General features: G+C 34.7%; 2 non-coding genes across 2 annotated transcripts; both read left to right on the forward strand.

Annotated features, from left to right (window-relative positions):
• Positions 1-2,397: 2,397 nt before the first annotated feature.
• TRNAT-UGU (transfer RNA threonine (anticodon UGU)) lies at positions 2,398-2,470 on the forward strand. The gene has a single exon. It is a non-coding gene; the product is annotated as a tRNA-Thr (tRNA).
• Positions 2,471-2,721: 251 nt separating this feature from the next.
• TRNAT-UGU (transfer RNA threonine (anticodon UGU)) lies at positions 2,722-2,794 on the forward strand. Its single transcript has one exon. It is a non-coding gene; the product is annotated as a tRNA-Thr (tRNA).
• The last annotated feature ends 21,020 nt before the right edge of the window (positions 2,795-23,814 follow it).

The following is a 23,814-nucleotide window of genomic DNA, read 5'->3' on the forward strand; positions in this document are numbered from 1 at the left end:
AGATAAATTGGTCGCATTCAGATATCACAGTGCTTCTCTTTTTTCGTGGTTTGTAGATGCATGTATCTTTTATCTTAAGCTATTCTTCAGGTGGACTGATATACTTCGCAATATACCCCCTAAATTGATCTCTAAATTGGTAAGAAGATCCACTTTGAGTGTGGATGTGCACAAGTGTTTATAGTTGTCATTGGAATTGTATATTGAGATAAATATTTTCTTTAAAAAAAGTCTATTATTATATCATATTGACAAAAAATGATACGTTTCTAATTCTCTAAAGAAAAGTCTTCTAAATGTAAAAGTTAACTCAATATTATATTTCAAATCTTATGTGCTTTTGCATATCCTTGCGTCTAATTGACTCGTTTCAGTGGAAAACACTAACAAATCTTTACATGAAACAACTGGCAGGGCTTGTATAAACATCTAGGTGGATATACATTATAGATTGAACTATAGATAGATGATAGATAGATAGATAAACAGAGATAGATAAATAGAAAGATAAATAAATATTTGATTTATTTATTTCCACATTCTAATAACAAAAGTATATACAAGTGTAATCATTTCTTTTTTAGCATAACATAACAATAAGCAAATGACATAATTAATAACAAATGCATATATACAAGATAACAATCTAATTGAAATATATTTATACCTGATAATTTTTTTTTTATTATTAAAAAAAATAGCAGAAAATATATATATATATACATATATCAACATAATACATTTTGAAATGTGGGAGACCTTCATCTTAAGCTTAGAGCTTGAAATTGATAAAGGCCTCAAACGGAAAGGGGAAGGAAAATCAGACAAACAGTGCAATAATAGATATAGATAGATGTATACATATATATATAGATAGATAGACAGATAAATAGATATATAGATAGATAGATAAATACAATTAATAATTAGACAATTAGATGAACAGGCCTTTAGATATAGTGGTATAGATAGATAGAAAGATACATAGATATATATATAGATAGATAGATAGACAGATAAATAGGTAGATAGATAGATATATAAATACAATTAATAATTAGAAGACAATTAGATGGACAGGCCTATAGAGACAACTAGATAAAAGGAAATATGAACGGATTGATGAAAGGGTGAAGCACGTGGTCTATCTCTTATTCTCTCCTCATATCAATGAGTTTGCATGCTAAACCACCTGTGAGAGGAGTAAACATCATTACCGCCTTGTCTCCAAACCCCTTGTGCCCAGCTCATTTCCATAGATTCCGACATAATGCTTATATACCACCGGGTTCGATCAGGAGGACGATACCGTCATCTTCACCCTTAATCCCTCAACATAAACCTTTTTTCTCCAACGGTTATTCTACTTTACTTCATTCTCAATGAATGGAATTGTTTTTAGTCTCTAACATACTGTAGCAGATAATTCTTCTATATCTCCGTTTTTAGGAATACTATAGGATTAATAAAACTTTAGAAAATCAACCGATAATAATAATACTAAGGCATGATATTTAAAAATTGATTTATACAAAATTTTCATTTTTGTCATTCTTATTTCTCTGATTGTCATTTTTATACTTTATGTTTATTCATAAGTATTATACATAGTACATAAATCTTAATATTCTCAATCTGATTTTTTTCATTATGCTAGTATCTGTAAACCTGTCAAATTATTCGACTTCTGCATTTTCAGTTTCGCCAACATTTCATTACTCTAATATTGTGCCTCCTGATTTATAACTTCTAATTATCCTGACATGTTTGTTTTATCTTTATCCCTACATTCTCTCTCTTTCTATACTTCTTTATTAAATTTTCGTGATTATACTCTAGATGATACAACCCGATGAAGTATTAATCCCGTTCACATTTCAGAGTGTGCATCACAGATTCTACGCTTATTTCTTTAGAAGTGCTTCCTCTTATTTGTCGTATGAAAAACCGACCTACTTAAGCTGGTCACAAGGGAGTTCTTAATGGTTTCCATTTTCTCTTCGTTTTCCATTTTCTCTTTTCCTTCCGTTTTTTTTTTGTTTCTCTGTATTCATCTTTCTCACTGTCTCTTCGCTTATGTTCGTTTCTACATTGGCAATGGTTTTAACTCCTATCTATTTCTTCTCATTCCCCTATTCTATGTCCGTCTTCGCTCATAATATCATTCATTTATATTAACAAATCTCACCTCTTCACTTCTCTGGCTCTTCCTATATACATAATTCGCTTACTTCGTATCTTTATAATAATCATTAATTTTCATCCATCTGCAGAATGCAGAATATTACCTATTACCCGAATTGAGATAGAAAACCCGTGTTTGCATAGTCATAGAGATAATTTGCACAATCGAATTGTTTTATAATAGACAATAGTCCACAGTCAAAGTGTGTCTAAGCCACCATAGCTCAGTGGTTAGAGCACTGGTCTTGTAAACCAGGGGTCGTGAGTTCAAATCTCACTGGTGGCTACATATTTTATTTGAACAATTTCCTTTAAATCAAAGTATCTAGCTACATATTTTTGGAACTATTTCTTTTTCAAATGAAATTCCGACTCTTGTACCTTACTGATATTTTCAAAATGAATTTTGTAACATCAACCCCTTTGAATTTATATCTAAATTTGTATTTTTGGTGTGTAACTATTTCTGTACTATTAATCATTTATTTATAACTATGGAGTAAAATTGTCTGCTTTTAATTCTAAAACACATCGTAAGCCACCATAGCTCAGTGGTTAGAGCACTGGTCTTGTAAACCAGGGGTCGTGAGTTCAACTCTCACTGGTGGCTAAACTTCCATGCAAATTTGTTTTACTCCTAATACATTTTATTCAACGAATTATTTTGGTCTTAATTCTGTATGAATTTGTTGGTTAATATGACTAAAAACAATACTTCCATCTGACCATGACAACTTTTCCATCACAAGGAATCCTTGATTTTGATTGGCCGTTGGGCGTTGTTGCCTTGGTATCGACGATAATCCCAATTAATAGCAAGATTTTGATTAATAGGACCATTTACTTTGAGTATTCTATTTGATTATTCAGCCTGTACGAAATGGTGTTTCACGATTTTTTCACCATTCATTAAGTATAACTGAAGCACAACATTTCAAAAGTAATTTGAAAATACATTATGAAAAAATACAAGGAACGGGGTACCCGAGGTCCGTGTTGATGGAGAAGTTATGAACACTAAGCAATCATAGCTCAGTGGTTAGAGCACTGGTCTTGTAAACCAAGGGTCGTGCATGACTTCAAATCTCACTGGTGGCTAAGACTATAGATAACCATTTTGTTAAGGTTGTGTTTGTTTAATTTACTGCTGAAACTGATAATTATTTTATTGATTTCAGTCTTGCACATTCGATATCCATTAATAGGATGAACACATGTTACTTGGTTTCTTAAATTAACACAGATGTCAACTGCACTTTGATTAAATCATGTGAGAAAAAAGTCACTGCTGTACCAGAGTAAAAAAGAATGAAAAAGATTAATAAAACATCGTTATAAGTTTAGATAAATCTCAAGAATATTATTATTTTTTGTCAAAATTCGAGTGAATTGTCAAATATGATATATATCACAAACATGATGTTGGAAACATTAGATCCTAAATCTGATAAACGGGAAAATCTACAATTGAATATTTATATTCTTTGTTCAAATCGGTCCCATCCTTTTTAATAACATTTCAAATAGAGTGAAAGATTACATCCAGAAGCTTTGGCCATTATTGCATCAAACTTGAATATTTATCCTTCGTGCGTGAAATACGTTTCCTTTAAAAATAACTGTTATTTTTATGATTCATGTCATAATCTGTTGTTTTTATACCACTTTTGCCAAGAGGAAGTAACGTTATTATCTATTTATTTTTCATGATATTTTTAAAAGATATTCTATCAATGAATCAATAAAGGAAAACTGAAAATAACTTATTTTTTGGGAAAAATTGAATGTAACAATGCCATTGTAATGATCCAAATACTGAACATTCGCCACAAACTTAAGACACAAAATATCTTGGAGCATTCATAGCCTGAGCCAGTTACTTATTAAGAACCTTGAATCTTTAGTATGAACCGCAGACATCCTGACTAGAGATTGACCGCTTGATAACTTGTCTTTTTTACGTTTTGATGTCAGTAATATACCTTTCATTCCTTTAATAAGCTCTTTAACACTATACTCTAATCAGTGATATCAAATCATTTCTGAATTCATCGTATCAAGGTCTGGTATCATATACTTGACACCATTTCAATTCCATTCTAGATACTATATATAGTATTAAACTTCGAATTTCCGCCACTTAGTACATGAAAATGGCCTAACTCGAGAAAATTTCCGAAACGGAAACCCCACTCCTGTAATTCCAGTTGTCATTAATGCCACTACTCATGTATTGAATGCACAATCAATGGTCATATATATGTTATTGTATCTGAACATCCTATATTATGATTGAGTGTTTCGGGAAAGTTAAATGTCGTATTGATGGGTGAATAATGAAGGATAACTTTCTGTTCTGTCGCTACTGTAGGAGTGATCTATATATTTCCATCTTTCGTCTGATGTTAAAGTGCTTTGGAAAGGACACATAAAATACTCTTGAACACAATATAAGCAATACAAATATATACAGCAACTGCACGATTACACTTAAAGGTCAAGTCCACCCCAGGAAAACATTGATTTGAATAAATAGAGAAAAATCAAACTAGCATATCGCTGAAAATTTCATCAAAATCGGATGTAAAATAAGAAAGTTATGAATTTTTAAAGTTTCGCTTATTTTTCATAAAAAGTGAAATGAACACCTCAGTGACATGCAAATGAAACAGTCGATGATGTCTCTCACTCACTATTTCGTCTTTTTTTATTGTTTGAATTATACAATATTTAATTTTTTTACAGATTTGACAATAAGTACCAACTTTACTGAACCACATAATATTAAACAATGCTAATTTCACATGTTCAGGGAGGAAATAATCGTCGTTTCACTTAACAATGAGGAGAAAATTTGAATATTTCATACAATAAAATACATAAGAAATAGTGAGTGGATGACGTCATCAGTCTCCTCATTTGCATACCGACCAGGATGTGCATAGAACTGTTTTGTGAAATTAAACGAAACTTTAAAACTTTCTTATTTTACATCCGATTTTGATGAAATTTTCAGTGTTATGGTTGTTTGATTTTTATCTTTTTATTCAAATCAACATTTTGTTCGGGTGGACTTGTCCTTTAAGAGAGTCCATGTAATTTGTGTGTGTAGTCAGAGATAACAATTATATTTTTATATATTTCTTTTCAATAATTGTGTATGCAAAATCTTAAACATGTGACGTAGAAATTATTACACGATTTGCTTGTGTGTGTTATTTAAAATGATATTTTATAACTGACATTCAGTGAATGTAAAAAATAAAATGAATAAATTTGAGATGATTATACCGTAGCGAAAAAACAACCAACGAAGGCATTGCATCTTTCTTCAATCAGGTAATTGGTTACTTAATTTGTTTATTTATTTAGTATTTTTATTTTTTATTTATTTATTCATTCATTTATTTATTTATCTATTTATTTATGCATTTCTTCATTTAATCATTTATTCGATCTTGCATTTTCTTATTGATTTTATGATTTATCTGTTTTATCAATTAGTAATCATTTATTATTATCATCAATATATTTTTTCAAGCATACCTTTATTCAGAAATTTACCCCTTTATTATCCTATAGTGCATTTTGTTTATCTATCTATTCCCCATTGTTGATTTATCTACCGATTTGCTTTGGTTAATGAACCTTTATTCATTAATGACATTCAATGGAATTGATAGTGACTATTTCTTATACTGATTTACTTGATTGAATATCTGGACCTATTCATTGTTCATTTTGTCTCTTACAGTGCGCTTTAGCCAAAGAATCCGTTCTACTCTGACTCCATTATATATTCCCGCAGAAAGGTGATGGAATATCATTACGAATGGATTGAACCCGCAGAAGTACACAAAGGAAATGGATTGTTTACAAAGTAAAGGTCAAGTCTGCTTGAACAAAGACTATCGATGAATACGTAAAGCCCCTTTCACAATTGACGTACGACCATTTGCGACCTTTTGGTCGTGCGACAGGCTGCAACAGGCATCAATCGCTAGTCATCTCATAAGATCGCACAGAGGCTTTCACAGTTGCAACAGCTGTCGTACAACAAAAACAACCAGTAAACCCCGTTGCACGAGTAAGTCGCATATGCTCTTATTGTGCTCGTGCGATCACATGCGAGTGTTGCACGAGGGATTGCGAGTGGAACGGTCGCATACATGCGAATGAAATGGTAGTGCAATGTTGTAAGCCGTTGCGATCGGTCTTGCAACAGTCTTATAGCCCATATTATTATCGCAACCAGTCGCAAGACAGGTCTCTGTACATGTAGGTCGCTTGCACATGTGCAAGTGTTGCACGACCTCCAGTCAAGTAAATGCGACTACTTAGTTGTGCCACCTCTCGCACCAAGTCGTACAACGTTGAACAACACTCGCACGATGATCGCCCGACCGATGGTACGACCCCGGGTACGGCCTGATGCGAGTGAATCGATCGTATTTGATCGCATTCGGATTTTGAACATGTTCAAAGTTCAGATGTGACCAGCCACGACCACCTCGAGTTCGTGCGACCGTCTACAACGACTGCGAGTGCTCGCAAGACACCAAGAGATCGATCGTGCAACAACAAGAAAAAACTGTTGCAGGCGGTCGTAAACTGGTCGGACGTCAATTGTGAAAGGGGCTGAACGGTCGCATACATGCGAATGCAACGGTAGTGGAATGTAGTAAGCCGTAATTTCGATCGGTCTTGCAACAGTCTCATATTATCGCACCCAGTCGCAAGACTGGTCTCTGTAGGTCTCCAGCACATGTGCAAGTGTTGTACGACCTCCAGTCGACTAAATGCGACTATACTTAGTTGTGCCACCTCTCGCACCAAGTCGTACAACGTTGAACAACACTCACACGATGATCGCCCGACCGATGGTACGACCTGTTGCGAGTGAATCAATCGTATTTGATCGCGTTTGGATTTTGAACATGTTCAAAGTTCAGATGCGACCAGTCACGATCACCTCCGACCACCTCGAGTTTGTGCGATCGTCTACAACGACTGCGAGTGCTCGCAATACACCAAGGGATCGATCGTGCAACAACAAGAAAAAAACTGTTGCAGGTGGTCGTAAACAGGTCGTACGTCAATTGTGAAAGGGGCTTAAAGGCCACCAGACTGGTCCACGATCCAATTCTGGAACAAATCGCATTTTGCTAATTTTCTGAAAATGTGACTGAAAAAGTATTGTTTCTTTTTAATTTGAGGCTCAACTTAACTGACAGAATACTAATACAATAATTTTTGATAATTGCAAGCCTTTATTTTTGGAGTAAAGGCCAAAGTAGTTTTAAATCGTATCCAATCGCACGATTGCTATGACGTCATTACAGCTAGACATTAAATTCGCTTTTATTCTAATTAGGATGATAGCATAGTCACAGATTTGAACACAGGTATTCGTACGATAAATTAGAACATTACACAGTTAAGCCCCTTTCACAATTGACGTCCGACCAGTTTACGACTGCCTGCAACAGTTTTTTCTTGTTGTTGCACGATCGATCTCTTGGTGTCTTGCGAGCACTCGCAGTCGTTGTAGACGGTCGCACGAACTCGAGGTGGTCGTGACTGGTCACATCTGAACTTTGAACATGTTCAAAATCCGAACGCGATCAAATACGATCGATTCACTCGCATCAGACCGTACCCGGGGTCGTACCATCGGTCGGGCGATCATCGTGCGAGTGTCTTTCAACGTTGTACGACTTGGTGCGAGAGGTGGCACAACTAAGTAGTCGCATTTACTTGACTGGAGGTCGTGCAACACTTGCACATGTGCAAGCGACCTACATGTACAGAGACCTGTCTTGCGACTGGTTGCGATAATAATATGGGCCATAAGACTGTTGCAAGACCGATCGCAACGGCTTACAACATTGCACTACCGTTTCATTCGCATGTATGCGACCGTTCCACTCGCAATCCCTCGTGCAACACTCGCATGTGATCGCACGAGCACAATAAGAGTATATGCGACTTACTCGTGCATCGGGGTTTACTGGTTGTTTTGTTGTACGACAGCTGTTGCAACTGTGAAAGCCTCTGTGCGATCTTATGAGATGACTAGCGATTGATGCCTGTTGCAGCCTGTCGCACGACCAAAAGGTCGCAAATGGTCGTACGTCAATTGTGAAAGGGGCTTAAGATATTCCAAAATATGGTCGCAGACCAATCGTAAGGTGTTTGGTGGCCTAAAGAAGACCATTATGACATTTTGGGCAGTGAAATAAAACGGCAACTTTTGTGATAATGCAATGGCCAGTGGATAAGCTACTGAAAAGCTCGTTATTTCACAGGCAGCATATTATATAATCCCAAAGGGCAATATCAAGCTTATAACTGGCGTACAGACGAGGGGACTTGGGGGCACTAGCCCGCACAAGTTCCGTGACCCCCCCCCCCAAAAAAAAAAAAAAAAAAAAAAAAAATGAAGAAAAAGAAAGAAAAGGGGTTTAAGTATGATATTACTTTTTTGTTAATGTTCCCAGCTACGACACGTTGTTCCCTAAACATAGTCCGCTTATACATGTTATACGTCGCTGAAGTTTATGCTGTATATACGAGCGATACAGTGGCTAGATGGTGAGTGGGTAGGAGGGAACCGGTATTTATAGGAGGGAGAGGGGGCAATTATATTATTTCGAATTTATTCAGACGATCACATTATAACGGTTTAGTATTTATTTCCACTTTAAGTGTAGCATTGCGGGTAAAATAAAAGGACCTTTCTGTGGGAAATTATATTGGATTAGGATAAAAGCATCTGATTTTTTCCTTTATAATTATTCACAATGTGAACAATCAAATCATTTGCCCATAAATGATTTATTGCATGAACGTTTTTCTGTCAAAGTGAAATTAAACACGTGAAAGCCAAAATCAATTAAAAAATAAGATTGAGAATCGATTTTCACACAGCATCAAATAGGCAAGAGCGACAAAACGTAATTTGTGCTGTAATTGTCATCGTTCAGAAATCAATTAAAAAGGTTAATAAAATCTTTTTAATTTAATCTCCAAATCTCAACTTTAAATAATGTTTGAATGATTATCTTTGGCATGTATAGTTATTCCGAGATTGAGAGGGGCACGAGCATTTCCTCCATCATACCCCTCACCCGTCATGACTGCGATGAATTTGAGAAGAACAAACTAAATCGAGGAGGTTGATAATATTATAGTGATAGATTTACAAAAAAATTGAACCCATTCACAAAGTCGATATTAAATAAATTGAAGGTCAGGAATCTGGAGCACGTGAGGAAATAGAGGACATGGATGATGCATTGATTGTATCAAAATATACTATTTAGCTCTATGTTCAGTTTGTCTAAATTGACAGTTTTAATTATGGGGGTTCTTTTGACAGTTCTGTCAACTTATGTGTATTAACGACCAATATTACGTGCCGCTGTTGTGTTCGAAGAGTGAATTTGCTCTTCAAATAAGACCTGATAAAGCTGTAGTTTGACTTAAAGCAAAGATGGAATTGTGAGTAGAATACTTAAAATATCTAGAATTTTCCTTTTTTATCTAGTTTTAAGTAAGAAGGATTCAGAAGAAAAAACTTTCAATCAATGTTTTTGTTTGATATTACTTTTAATATGAATGAATAAATTCAATACATATCAATGCATACATACACAAATACATGCATTTATACAGGCTTTTGCTATTAGGGTATACGCCTTCTTCTATAAACCTAACATCTATTTTATATTCTTCATGACCATGATGACAAACTAATTTTTATATGAATTTATGTTCACGAAAAATGTAGAAATTTGTGAATTGGGCGAAAACAAATGTTTATTTGAATTGAATATAATTTTGAGCAACTTAATGATGTGTTCGATGTAAGCCTAGTTGTTATGTGTACAGTATGTTTTTCAACCATAATTGTTTATAAAAATTGATATGTACATACAAACACACATAAATTATATTTATATATATATATATTTGTATGTATGTTAACACATCATACCCAAACAAAACTCAAAATAAAAAATAGGGATGGGTATTAGGGAATGCACAGTAGTTAATAACTCTAATCACAGAACGTCAGAAATAGAAACGATTACGCTGTGCATTTACCCATGATAAAGATACTCTTTTGCCAAGCAGGGGGCAGGATTGGAGAATAATTCATCATCATTTAGCCCCAATTAAGGTACTAATCACCGACACCGTTAAGCGCCCGTTATGCAGTTAGCATTGATTGTCCTATTAAAGTAAGTCTATCGTCTATTTTGATAGATGGGTTTCTGTGTTACGAGCTGAATTCAAATGCATTACGTTTCTTTGTGCGTTTCTATTATATATTTGAAACTGAAATGACGATTAATAGTTCGTGAAATTGGTATATTACCTTCCTGAATGCAAAATAAACGATCTTGAAATTCAGGGTATTTACCACATCTGATCTGTAACGTAATCATCAAATTAATATAACTATTTATTGATGTCAGGAACGTTATAATTTACCTTTAAAGTACAATGACGAATAATATATCACCATATAATTTACCCAAAGACGAATGCGATGTTAACTCGTACCATGTAGCCTATACAGCCCTCAAGAATTAGGAGAATACTGCTACATTAGTCCATACATCATTATATTTCTTTTTAATGATTTAGGTCAAGATGCACAAGAAAACAATGTATATTCGTGAAAATAATATAAACGATTAACCTTCAGAGGAAGGGAAAAATACCTGCAAATTCAATAAGTTGTCTATTCTTTATAAGAATATGTATGTGTGGTATATGCGTAAGGGTTTATTTCCAATTCTTCTAATGCCAATTCATCCAATTGCCAACTGGTCTACTATCATTTTGTCTACCATCAGTTCGTCCACTATCCAAATGGTCTAATTGCCGATTCGTCCACTCATCATTTCGTATAATAACCAGTTGGTCCAATTGCCATGTAGTCCAAAATGAATGAAAATGTCATTAGACCAAACAGTCATAGATGAAATGGTGATAGACGAAGCGATGATTGTACCAAATGGTTATTGGACCAAATGGTTGTTAGACGAAATGTTGATGGACAGAATGGCATTAGACGAAATGAAATGAGACCATGTGGCGGGTGGACGAGTTGGCAGTAGACGAATTGGCAATTTACCTACCTGAGTCATTATCTCTAGAGAGAATGCCATACAACTCGAGTGCTAAAGGATTTCTTTCTCTGCAATTTCATTGCATTTCTCCGAATACTCTTTATGAGATGCGATTTGGAGTTAAATTGTCTAAATTCGTCAGTCATGAAGGTAAAAATATGGGGTAACCGAGAATCCATATATAGATCTATTTATGAGAAAATTGCACTGAGTACAAGGAAACACTCTAATAAACATGGAGAACATGCTCATTCATGACATCAAAAGTCAGTCCAAGAGACGTGTACAGACTTAAACCGACTATTTTTTTCTGACAGTTACAATGATTAACTAGAACGTTGTGTTTATGCTTCTATTATATTTTTATCGATTATCAATATTAAAAGTTAAGGCCACCCCAGAAAAAATGTTGATTTGAATCTATAAATATCAAACAAGCATAACGCTAAAAATTTTCATCAAAATCGGATGTAAAATAAGAAAATCATGACATTCGAAAGTTTTGCTTATTTTTCAGAAAACAGTTATAAATTATACGCATCTCAGTGACATGCAAAATAATGAGATATTCCATAATGTCCCTCACTATATTTTTGCAATATTTCAATGTTTACAGAGTTGACACTAGGGAAAAACTTGACAGAACCATAAAATTTTAAATCAATGGTAAAATCACATGTTTGGGGAAGAATAAAACTTTGTTTCACAGGACAATGAAGAAAAAATTAGAATATTGCATATTTTATATAATGAAATGCAAAAGAAATAGTGAGTGGGTGACGTCATCAGTCGTCTCATTTGCATACCGACCCGGATTTTCATATAGTGTGCTTTTTGGATTTTCCTCTGTTTAGTCAGATCAACATGTTGTTTTGGTGGACTTGTCCTTAAATGTTACCATTATCATCATCCCCCATTTTCTGCCTCTCTCTCTCTCTCTCTATCTGCCTACCCCCCCCCTCTCTCTCTCTCTCTCTCTTACACACTCCTTTACTTATGATTCTCATCACCTCTATCTGGTTATATCTTCAGATCTTTGTTGTTTTTTCTTTCTCTATCTTCGTCTCTCAATCGGTCTGTCTCTCTCTCAATGTCTCTCTGTTTGTCGGTGTGTCTGTATCTCCCTTTCCCTTTTCTTTCCTTTCTCTATTCCTCTCTTTCCAAACTGCTACCCATAATTCCCCAATTCTGATGAGAATAATCAGAGCCTTATTTGACAGTCTGCCGGGACCTATCCTTACTGTGTTGACAGTCCTTGACGGTTTGTTTGCCGTACATGGACATTATTCCCACATCTACGGTGCTTTCTACCATCACTATCAGGATTTCTTTCACTCTCAAATCGGCAACTTTACTCACCGAGATAAGTTAATCTAATAAATTGACACAATTTAAGACAAATTAGTTAAGCAATTTTGTTCAAGTGATCTTATTGCCAGACGAAACTTCACGAAAATAAAAGAAATGCCAAAAGTTAAGTTAGCATTAAAAAATGGAAATTTAATGCTAGCATATAGGTCCCCGTGGAATACAGGTAATTAACATTACTGGACCTATTAAAAAATCATAAGAATAACTAGTTACATAGAAGAGTGCATGTGTATCAGGGTATTTGATCGGGAGCAAGATGAGCTAAACATGCTAAAGGTGACGTCATTTATTCACCTTAGCTGATATGTCATAATGTTACTATGAAGAGATTTCGTTAATCCATTCGTATATCGAAGTCATAGAATATTTACATAATATCGTTTTACATATTTTACATCAGGCGTCAAAATGACTCAATCAATAGCTCCTAATAGATAAACCTTTAGTATATTTGTGGCTACACTCTAACCTATATATCGCAGGATCACGGAATACCTTACTAATCATTAACGTCAAAGCCTTGTATTAAATTTTGGTTTATATGAAGGCCTTTTTTTTTCGAAGTTTGAATTCATTTGTCACATGAAATGAAAAAGCAGTACATATCAGAAGGGGGGCAGACTTGAATTTCATTTTTGTTTCATTTAGGTTTTATTTCCACAAATCCATAACGTTAACTTTGAAACAATACTCTCTAATACAATAGTCTATAATAAAATTGTCTCTAATATTCCCTAATCACTCTCTTCTCGGAGTGAGACGTACTTACTCATTTTCGAGTGAGATTTACATCTTTCTAGAGTGAATTTTAACTATTTTTTAGAGTGAATGTGTCTAAAAAGATGCACAGGTTACACCAGAAGGAGCTATAATTCACTCTTTAAGGAAGTACAGTTCACTCCAATTGGATTGGTCCCTACTTACACTCAGAGAGATGTATGATGGACTAGATTAGCTCTTTTGCGGTTAGAGAGTAACATAATATTGCTGAAGAGCATTTATATACAGACGATAAAATGAAATCTATATAATCAACGGGCATTAGAAATTAATACTCTACATGAATAAAGTGCATAAAACGGAAGAGTAGAGGAAACATTGGAAGGAGAATGCTTTTAGATAAGGTTTCTCTCTTTGTACATAACTTTTTAAAACTCTTTGTAAAAGATTTTTAACAAGACGTTTCTCTTTTGGCCCCCACTTCCTTCTTTCCTCTCTTCTTTCATTATATCTTGTTTATTTCTCAGATGATATATACTTTTTTCTTTCCACATCTTGCCTTACCTCCTTTACATTCAAGGTCTACCGCCCCCTTTCTCCTACTACGTCTGTGAAACATCTGTTGATTCTGTATTCATGCATTTGTAATAATCGAATCTCCGACCCCGTTCTCTCTATCTCTCTCTCTCTCCCCTCTCCTTCTCCCCCCTCCTTTTCCTTTCCCTTTCTTCTTTTTAACTAGTCCCTTCCTTTGCCCTCTGTTTCTTGAATTTTCCTGTTAAACTCGCTTGTATGTTGCTATTTTTTTTTAACTTTACATAATCAATTTCCATCTCTACTCCTATTTTTTTTCTACTGCTGTTGTTAGAGGGTAAGGGGATGACACTCTACTGTGTGAAATAGAAAATGGCACATCCCTCGATCACTGTCGATTTATCTGGTTTTGACAAATGTTATCTCTCGTCAACGAGCGATCATGAAGCCTGATTGGTGGTAAACATTCTCTCCAATCTCCTTCGGAATGACGACAGTCGTTCATTATGAGAACCAGGCTAAAATCAACATGTACGCCAAAACGGAGCGCCAAGGGAGGCAATATCAATTATTTATTAACGCAAGATCGACGAGGTGTCTGACGAATCACTTTACAATGCCTCACACAGTGACGGTCACTCAACTTTATACGATGATTGACGCAATGACTAATACTTCACTTTACAATGGTCAACACAATGACTGACGCTTTACTTTACAGTTACTTAAAGGTGTCTCTGACGCCTCATTTAAAAGATTCACAGGATTATGGCGCTTATTAATATGACGCTTCACTGTACATTGGTCGATGACGTGACTGACTGCTCCACTTTACAATGATTGACGCAATGACCATTGCTTCTCTTTTCAGTAAATGGCCAGGGGTCTAACGCCTAATTCATTTCGATTCAGTATACGCAATGTGGTTTAAAGTACATGTAATAGTTAACTTAAACGATTCAAATCTTGAGTTTTGAATTTTAAAACAGGTACTAAGTAAACATAACGATGGATTAATAACTGCTTAATAGTTTCTGCAAATAACGCATGTTAGATGATATATTTTTTTATTCACTGAAAATTGTGAAAGCGTTTGTTCTTTGTGTTACCATACTAACATAATGTTTTATCTATAATGATGTCTGGTGTGATTGTTGTATTGGTGTATCCCGAGCATCATGAAAAGGGAACACATCTCCACTCTCCACCCAGGTGTTAAATGGGTACCCGGTAGGATGCGAAAGCCTATGTAGTATGCCTAGCAATTGAGTCTTAGAACTCTTGTTGGAATGCTCCACAGGGAGTGGAGAAGGTGCATACATTGTATGCGGGCATGCAAGGATCCGATGACCGGGGTAATAATATATATGTAAAGCGCTTAGAGACGTCGTTCCGATGTGTTAAGCGCTATATAAATGCGGAATATTATTATTATTATTATCTGTATATATAAGGGAAATTAATAAATATCTCTCTTACTATCCCCCTCTCCCCTATCATTCTCCCACTCGTTATCTCTCCCTTTTTCTCTCTCGCTCTTTCTTTCTTTCATCTCCTATTTGCCACCCTTTTATACTATCTCCCTCTTTCTATAGCTGCATGGCTGGTTCTAGCCCACTCGCCGTCCATCTTTTCTTACTGTCTTATCCCTCATCTAACTATAAATGGGCCTCCATTGAGTCTTTAAAATATCAGATTCCCCTCTTCTTAAAAGCAGTTTAGGAATTAAAACAAAACGGGTACAATCAAGATTGAAGATATGAAGGGGTAAGGAGAGATACTGCATCAAACCAAAACTTAAATGATAAAGATTTACGCATTGTTACACTTAAAAAAAAAAAGGTTTCCCCAATTTTGGGTAAAATGGGAACATGCATGTTGGTTGGGTAAAAAGATCCCAAATAATTTGTAAATTTTAAGCAATGTTGCGTTGAAATTTACCCTTAGAAATGCATTTAGCCCAATATGGGGTAAAAAATACCCAGCAAACATGCATGTTCTCTTTCTATACCCAATATTTGGTTAAATTTAACTAGTGTTTTTAGAGTGTACTGTGGTAAAAATAGTGTAAAGTTATAGAGAGGATACAGTTTGAAGAAAAATAGAACTCTGGCCTAATCAAAATGCAAATGACATGTAATCACTTTCAAAACAGGTTCCGTTACCGTGCCAAGTACATTGGTATTGTATTACACTTATTCTTTGATTATAATCAGTGCTATCCACTTAACAGCAGAAACAGAATTTCAATTCGGCAAAGTTTAAAAGCTTCAGACATGTCAGAGATGGAGTGAGCGAGAAAACCTACATCAATTTTTGTCTCTTATGTGGTTTCACTACTGACGTCAGTAGTTACAGAAGGAAGGAATTCAAAAGGGAGGTTATTGATGATCATGATGATATGAATGCCTTTTAATTATGATTGTTTGGTATTCTTTCTACCATTCTCTCCATAATACGTAAACTATCATGACTATGTTTATAACATTCGCTGAAAACGGGATTTTATCACATGTTAATGAGTTTACAAATGAACTTAGTAGAAATTGATGTGCTTTATGAATTCGTATTTGCAGTTTTATAATAGAGAGAGAGGGAGAGATGGAGAAGGGATAGTGGCATGGTCATGATGGTGGGATACAGAGAGATAGGGGAGTGGGGCAGAGGGGGGGGGTGTACTATGTCATGAACCCGGCCACAGAGGACTATCTATTTATTGTTACTGGGGTGCTGTGTCAATGCTCAGCACCCCAGTATTAATAGAATAATCCTCCGTGGACAGGACCCTGTACTATGTATAGAAAAAAAATATTAGAAAAAGGGCTTTACGAAAATAAACCTTTAAAAAAAAGTTTATTCCATATTGGGTAAATGGGAACATGCATGTTTGCTGGTTGAAATGAAACAAAACACTTTTATGGTGGAAATCTGAACGAATCGGTTAAGATGTTTATCAATTAAAATTTTTGATTTCCTGATTTAAGTTAATCTCTTCTTTCATTGAAATGATACTGATTTGCAAAGTAGAGATGCTCTTGATATGTAATATGATACATTATTATATATTACAAAAGACGATTAGTGTACACTCATGATATAATCTTCGATAATATTCCAATCTGTTAATTGAAGATTATCACACTATACTATTTGTAAACCATCATTATTCTAAAAACAAACCAGTAAATGAGCTAAATGTCTTACTGAGAAATTAATTGGCATGTTAACATGCATTTGAATAAAAATAAACGCAGACATAGTAATTTCTATTTCCATGAAGGCATCACTCTGAGTATCACTACTGATAGTGTTTCAAAGAGAAGAAGGATAATAATGAGAATCACAAAAATTGATATCGCTGACAACAGAAAAACTTTTAAACCTTTTTAAAATTTTCCTTAGGAAAAGTGAATATACTTACCTTGTAGTAAATTCAACCCGCGTCAGAGTAAAACCATCCCTTTAGTCCATTTACAAAGTTCCACTCATGATATGGTTTATTAATTTTCCTCTTTCCATTGATATGTTTCCTCTATCTCTCAGATTTTATGTTTGTTGTTAGTGCCGCTGTCACTTCCATCAACAGAAAAAAAGACTTTCATTAACAATCCGTCCAATCTACATGAGAGTAAATTTGCAGATCTTTTACAGATTTTACTCCGCGAGAATTCCTTTCGGTTCCAAAACGTTTCCAAAGCCATTTACATCAATCTCGGCTTAGAAAATGCCTGAGAATGGGCGAAAACAGTTGAGAATCTGCAAGGCATACACACTCACACACAAAACGGCGCCACCGATGAATTGTACGCGCGTACTTTCTACTTTGGTAACAACTTTTAAACCTTCTCCAATATTGCACACACAGAGACACACACACATTTCTACAGAACGAGAAAAGTACAAAAATACTGGTTTCATTGGCGTTGAGAGCGGATGAGAGGGAGAGGAAAAGACAGGATCGAAGTAATCATTGTACCAGCCCGGTGCGGGCGAAAAGCAAGCTCTTGGCGGCGGAAAAGCCCCTAGGAGTAATTGCCAGCGCGGAGAGGAAATATTTAGTAGATGGGCGTGGACATGGCTATGTTGTCCACGTATTTTTGGAGTTTGACTAGACTGGTGAAGACGGTATTGGCTGCTCATATGCATGGAAGGAAAATAGGAGGAGAGAGAGATAATGAAAACGCTTCTCGCCCAAAGATGCTTTTCAATGCTACAAGAGCGCCACCATCGACTGAACCACTCTCTAGATATCAAGAAAAACATGCATATCTTTGGACAGGTCACTGAATGATGTAAGCAATGAAAGTGGTCAGAATATGATTAATTCTTTGTTTCATAACTCCTGCTTTGTCGAGTTACGAAAACCATCCTGGCCAATGGAAATACAAAAGGTCAAAGTTGGCGATGTAAATTCCCTTTTGGCAAATGATTTGCCTGGATGATGGCCAATCAGCTTTTCTCGGATGTTGTGCAAGAATAATTGCTAATCCTATTCCGCCCCCCCCCCTTTAGAAATAATTTACAGCATCATTTAATGTATCAAAATGTATTGGAGAACAAAGAAATGAAATCATACATTTTTGCGACGTAATTGAATGCTAGGAGAGCTGTATTATTCAAAGTTAAATGAAAGTTTTTTTATTGTTATCTTTTAATAATGGATTCATTAACAACTTTACTTTGAATAAAATATATTGAAGTGAATCAGTCTGAATTTATCAATATCATTCTACCTGAAAGTCGATTTATAGAAGACTGCCAGTTTACGATTCCAAAAGGCAATAATAATGTTGAAAGGCGAATCATTTATGATTGGGGTTGAGTCATGACAAATATAACGACCAAAAATTATCCTTGATCAGTGTTCCAGCGCATTGGTAAATCAACTTAAGAGACTAGAATATGTATATATATATTTGCAACTTGACGATGTGTTCTCTGATACAAAAGTTTACCCAGAAACTGGTCGACCTTTCAAGGAAAGCAAATTATTGTTGATTTATTAACTACAATCATTTTGCTGCACCTGCTCACTTTAAACTTATTATACCATCTTCATTCTCGTTTTTTTTTCACTTGCAGCTAATTTCTATATCTAATTTCTTTACTTTTGTTAAAATCACTTAAAATGAAAGAAGATTTATCTCGACTTTAATTAATCTCCATATTTTCAAAACCAGTTCTTCTTGTTATCATTGGATTTCTTAAGAACTATTTTAGGCAGCAAAAAAACACTAGTTTTTCAATGAATTTGAAAGACAGTTGTTTGTGAATAATGTACGGATGTATATTACTTGAAAGCTTGAGATTATTTGTGCGCGCAAGCATGGATGTGTTTAATGTGTGAGTGTTAAAAGGATCCACCATTCCCTATACAAATGTAGAAGTAAAACAATTAATCCATAATTTTCAAACAAAAAAATAGTCTAGGACATTTATCCAAAGGAAAAAGAAAATTGTAATCACCACCACTAGGCTTTCTCATCAGACTAACTACGGACCTTCAAAACTATACGGCTTCCTAAAGGACACACGTACAATAATATGTTATAAATGAAAAAACGGTTGCTATGGTAATAAAGCCGACTTTTAGGTACAAGATTTATATATATATATATATATTTTAAGCAAATGTCCAATGTCATTTCATAGGTCATTTCATCATAATTAATAAGTCGTATATATATATATATATATATATATATATATGATATATATGATATATATATATATATATATATACGACAAAGCTCTTCCTGTGAAGGACATCGAGCACTCTATACAAGGATAGAATTCCCGAAGTATATATATATATACATATATATAACACAAAATCATATGCTATAGCGTTGTGTGTTAGCGTGCCTCACCACTGTATTCAGTGCAGGTGTGAATGCAGTTGGAAAACACTCCGTCCATCGGAAAGGACGCAAATGTTGGTCCCGTGTATACGAGAGTCACAACATATGCACGTTAAAAACAATACACTATTTGTCAAAGAGTAGGGTGTTCACCCGGTGTATTGCGCCTGCCAGTCCCGGCAAAATTCAGGTTTCAAATCAATTTCGACGTTCATATGCCTTAATAATCAATATAATGATTGTGGGCATTAACGGAAAGACAAGAAAATCTAGTGTGAAATAAAACTAAGGCACAGAACTGAGTTATTCTATCTTAAATGTAAATGGGTAAGTCGAAGATACGACATTGTCATTGGTTTCTTGATACAGAAAACGGAAGATGATACGAATGTTTTAACTCGCAGTATCTACGTTCGAGAGGCTGAGATAAACATACCGAGATTCTTCCAAACCTAAAGAAAATCGATCCGAATCAATTTCAGATTCCCGCTTCCAATGAATAGCACACCTGAACTACTGCTGGCAGATGACTTGGAGTAGACCACAGCAGATAATGAACTGGCAAGGAGGGTATGTGTGTATGTGAGGGTGGGTGTTTGTGAGTGCGTGGGGGTGTTTGTTTATAATTTAACAAAGTATATATGATTTATGTTTGGAGCAACTTTATTCATTGCATTAAAAGCTATTATCTCGCCCACCATAATTTTATTAAAAGTGTTTTTTTTTCGGCAGATCCGTTTTCATTTTAAACTGACGTTAATGATACAAAATACAGTAAACTGTCCAATATTTCATTGCTCGAAAATCTTTTCTTTTTTTACTTTGCAATTGAAAGAATCATTACTTACTAACTATTGTGAGTCACTCACTGCCTTTATTAATCATTGTCCTCCATTCATTTCAAGGCAGTAGCTCGTACCTCTATTCACATCTAAAGCTGTAGTATATTTCCCCCCACAATCTTTTCAGAATCAACGGTTTTTTTTTATTCCAGACATTACATCAGTTTTGTTGCAGTCAGAAGAAGTATGAACAGACGATAAGTATATACGTCATGGCAACAAGGCGCCAAACTCGTGTCATTAAAAGAACGGACAGAGTATACCTTCGAAAGAGAAAGTAATGCCGGTCCAAAAAGGAAACACTGCTCTTTCTAACCGTAGGTTACATCAACAATTTCTGCACTTTGGTAACTGACTCCTAATAATCCACCATTCTTTCCGACTTTCATTTTAATATCCGTCTGTTTAGTGTTTCCGTTTCCTTGGTTATTATTCACAGTAAGACTATAATTCTCACTCTGCATGTAAAATGATGACAATTAATGACACACCAGACCTGAGCATTACAGTGGTAAAGGTTAAATGCCTGTGTATTTCTTTTAGGAGAAAAAGCTAAAATATCTAGTCGTTGCATTCTTTTGATGTATTGCGTTTACCAAACTCTGATTTATTTATTCTGTGGCGGTCGGATTTCGAGATAGCCCTGCAATGTGCTAATGATTAGACAACGACCAGTATTTACACAAAATGGCTTGGTGAATCATGAATCCAATTCTAAAATAAATGATAAATTTGAAAATTCATCTCTGGAAAATCGATTCCCTAATACTGAATTGTGTAGTGTTTAAAATTTCAATTACAAAAATACTTGTATTTGTAGTTGTTTATAGTGTTTTTATAATGGAAACTTTCTGATGTGTAATAGTGAGTACAAACATACTTGCGCATCGTCCTGATAATCTAAACATACTCAAAATGGTGAGAGTATATTGGGATTCTTCCTTACAAAACAGAGATGAAAACTTTTGCTAATCCTTGCCAGTGAAATGTATGTTTTTTATGAAATGGATGTAAACAAACACGAGTTCAGATGCTTCTATAATCTTTACTTTTGTATCATACCCTCTTCATAAAATTTGGAATCGTTGGTCTTTTCAAAACAATCAATTATTATTGCTAATTTCGAAATGCTGAATCCGATAACATAAAGTGATAGCCACCCTCTTGATGAATAGTAAAATATTATATTGCTTCTTTTATATTTCACGAATCCGGAAGCTTTATGCTTCCTATAACCGGTATACAGACTGAAGGAAGGACTTCTGATTTCAATCATTTCATGTCCGATGTTTTCCGGCAATCCGTGCGTCAGGATAGTGTGTGGGTGAGGACTAAACACAACTAAAAGAAACCTATACCAGATTATTCCAAAATATATTTTTTAACCAGGGACAATTTACCTGTGTAACCCCCAAAAAAGCTATATATTATGACAAGGTAGACAGTCGATTTTTTTGCAAAATGGATTTCTTCGTGTCTTAAGAAATATCAGTCATGACGTATGTCACTGGCGTACAGGGGGCGTGGGGTCGAATCGGTGTAAAAATGGCGGAGGTTATAATGGCATTGGTAAAAATGACAGAGGTAATAATGGCAGAGGTAAAAATGGCAAAAGTAAAAATGCAGAGGTAATAATAGCAGATGTAAAAATGGCAGAGGTAAAATGGCAGAGGTAAAAATGTCAGAGGAAAAACGGCGGAGGTAAGAATGGCAGATGAAATTATGGCAAAGGTACAAATGACCGGTCTTATATCTACATGCAATACAAATGTCATAGTAAATCCCCGGCATGTATATAGATTAAATAAGAAAGGTAATGAGAAGAGCGTTAAAATTATAATGTTGGAATAATGGGAAAGATTAATATCTTTTAAATCATTGATAACCCTTGGGTTGGTATATCTTATTTTTTTCATCGACTAACGGCTTTCTCATGTGAAATCGCTCTTTTCAATATTCACATTTGAAGCACACTTTGGATCCCAAGTATTGTACTTAATTCAATAAAGGGGAAGTTCACCCTGACATAAAGTTTATTGTAAAAAGAGCAGGAAAAATAATTTGAAAAATATTGGTGAAGGTTTTTGTGGAAATCTATCAAAAATTTGAAACAGTTATTATAATTTCATTTTTTAATGGTGACGCCATATGCGAGCAGCTTTCCCATATATCGCGTAATAAAAATAAATAAAATGTCATTTTCTAAAAAAATAAAATAAAATGGTTATTATACTGTAAGTATCGCATCATTTCACATCCGCTCCTGAAAGAACACCTTTTTAGCCATCATGAACTATAAAAAAAATTGAAAAGTACACATACTATAGTGCATAAAATATGGGACAGCTGCTCGTATATGACGTCAAAGATCAAAAACTTACAATTTTAGTAATTCTCCTTTAGAACATGTCGATAGAATGGTATCTAAGAAAGAAACACCCATAAATTTGAATCCCTGATTCGCTACTCATTTCCAAATTCATGCGGTAACTATTACCATAGAAACTAGTTTGGGAACCTGACATCTACTTGGACTAGCTGCAATGAGGTATTCCTATAAAAAAAATGAACAATGATTGCTATAATTGCATCATTTACATAATACGATACGTGTCATATCAATATCTAATCGGATCCTGTATGTTGTGAAGTTAAATAAAATAAGTTTTATAACAGAATGTTTTCTTATTTGTCTGTTATCAATGATCATACCTTTTTTCCATTGTCATTTTTATCCCAGCCATTTTTGCCTCTGCAATTTCGAAATTCGACGTGTTTATTAAAATTGATAAAGAAAAAAATACTCGCTCACAGCTTGGTAAATAATTTGTCAAATACGCCATATTCGCCCCCTCATAATTTTTGGCTTATTGCCCCACTGACGCATGTTTACAACAGCTTTTTTATCATGACATATTTATTTATATATCAAGACATTGCATTCACATTCAGCATTTGTATTTTCAGTAATTATGTGTCTTTGTCTAGATTTGTCCAAGTGTTTTTAATATTTGAAAATAAAGGCTATTATGTCTATAAAAAAAACTCCGATAAGTATCAAACAATATTAAGTTTTAAAACGTCATCAACAATAGGTAAAAACGGAGTATTCCATTTGCTTTTTTAAGCAAAATATGTTGAATTTATGTAATATTAATC

The sequence above is a fragment of the Lytechinus pictus genome, chromosome 2 (genome assembly GCF_037042905.1).
Source record: "Lytechinus pictus isolate F3 Inbred chromosome 2, Lp3.0, whole genome shotgun sequence".
NCBI classification, from domain to species: domain Eukaryota; kingdom Metazoa; phylum Echinodermata; class Echinoidea; order Temnopleuroida; family Toxopneustidae; genus Lytechinus; species Lytechinus pictus.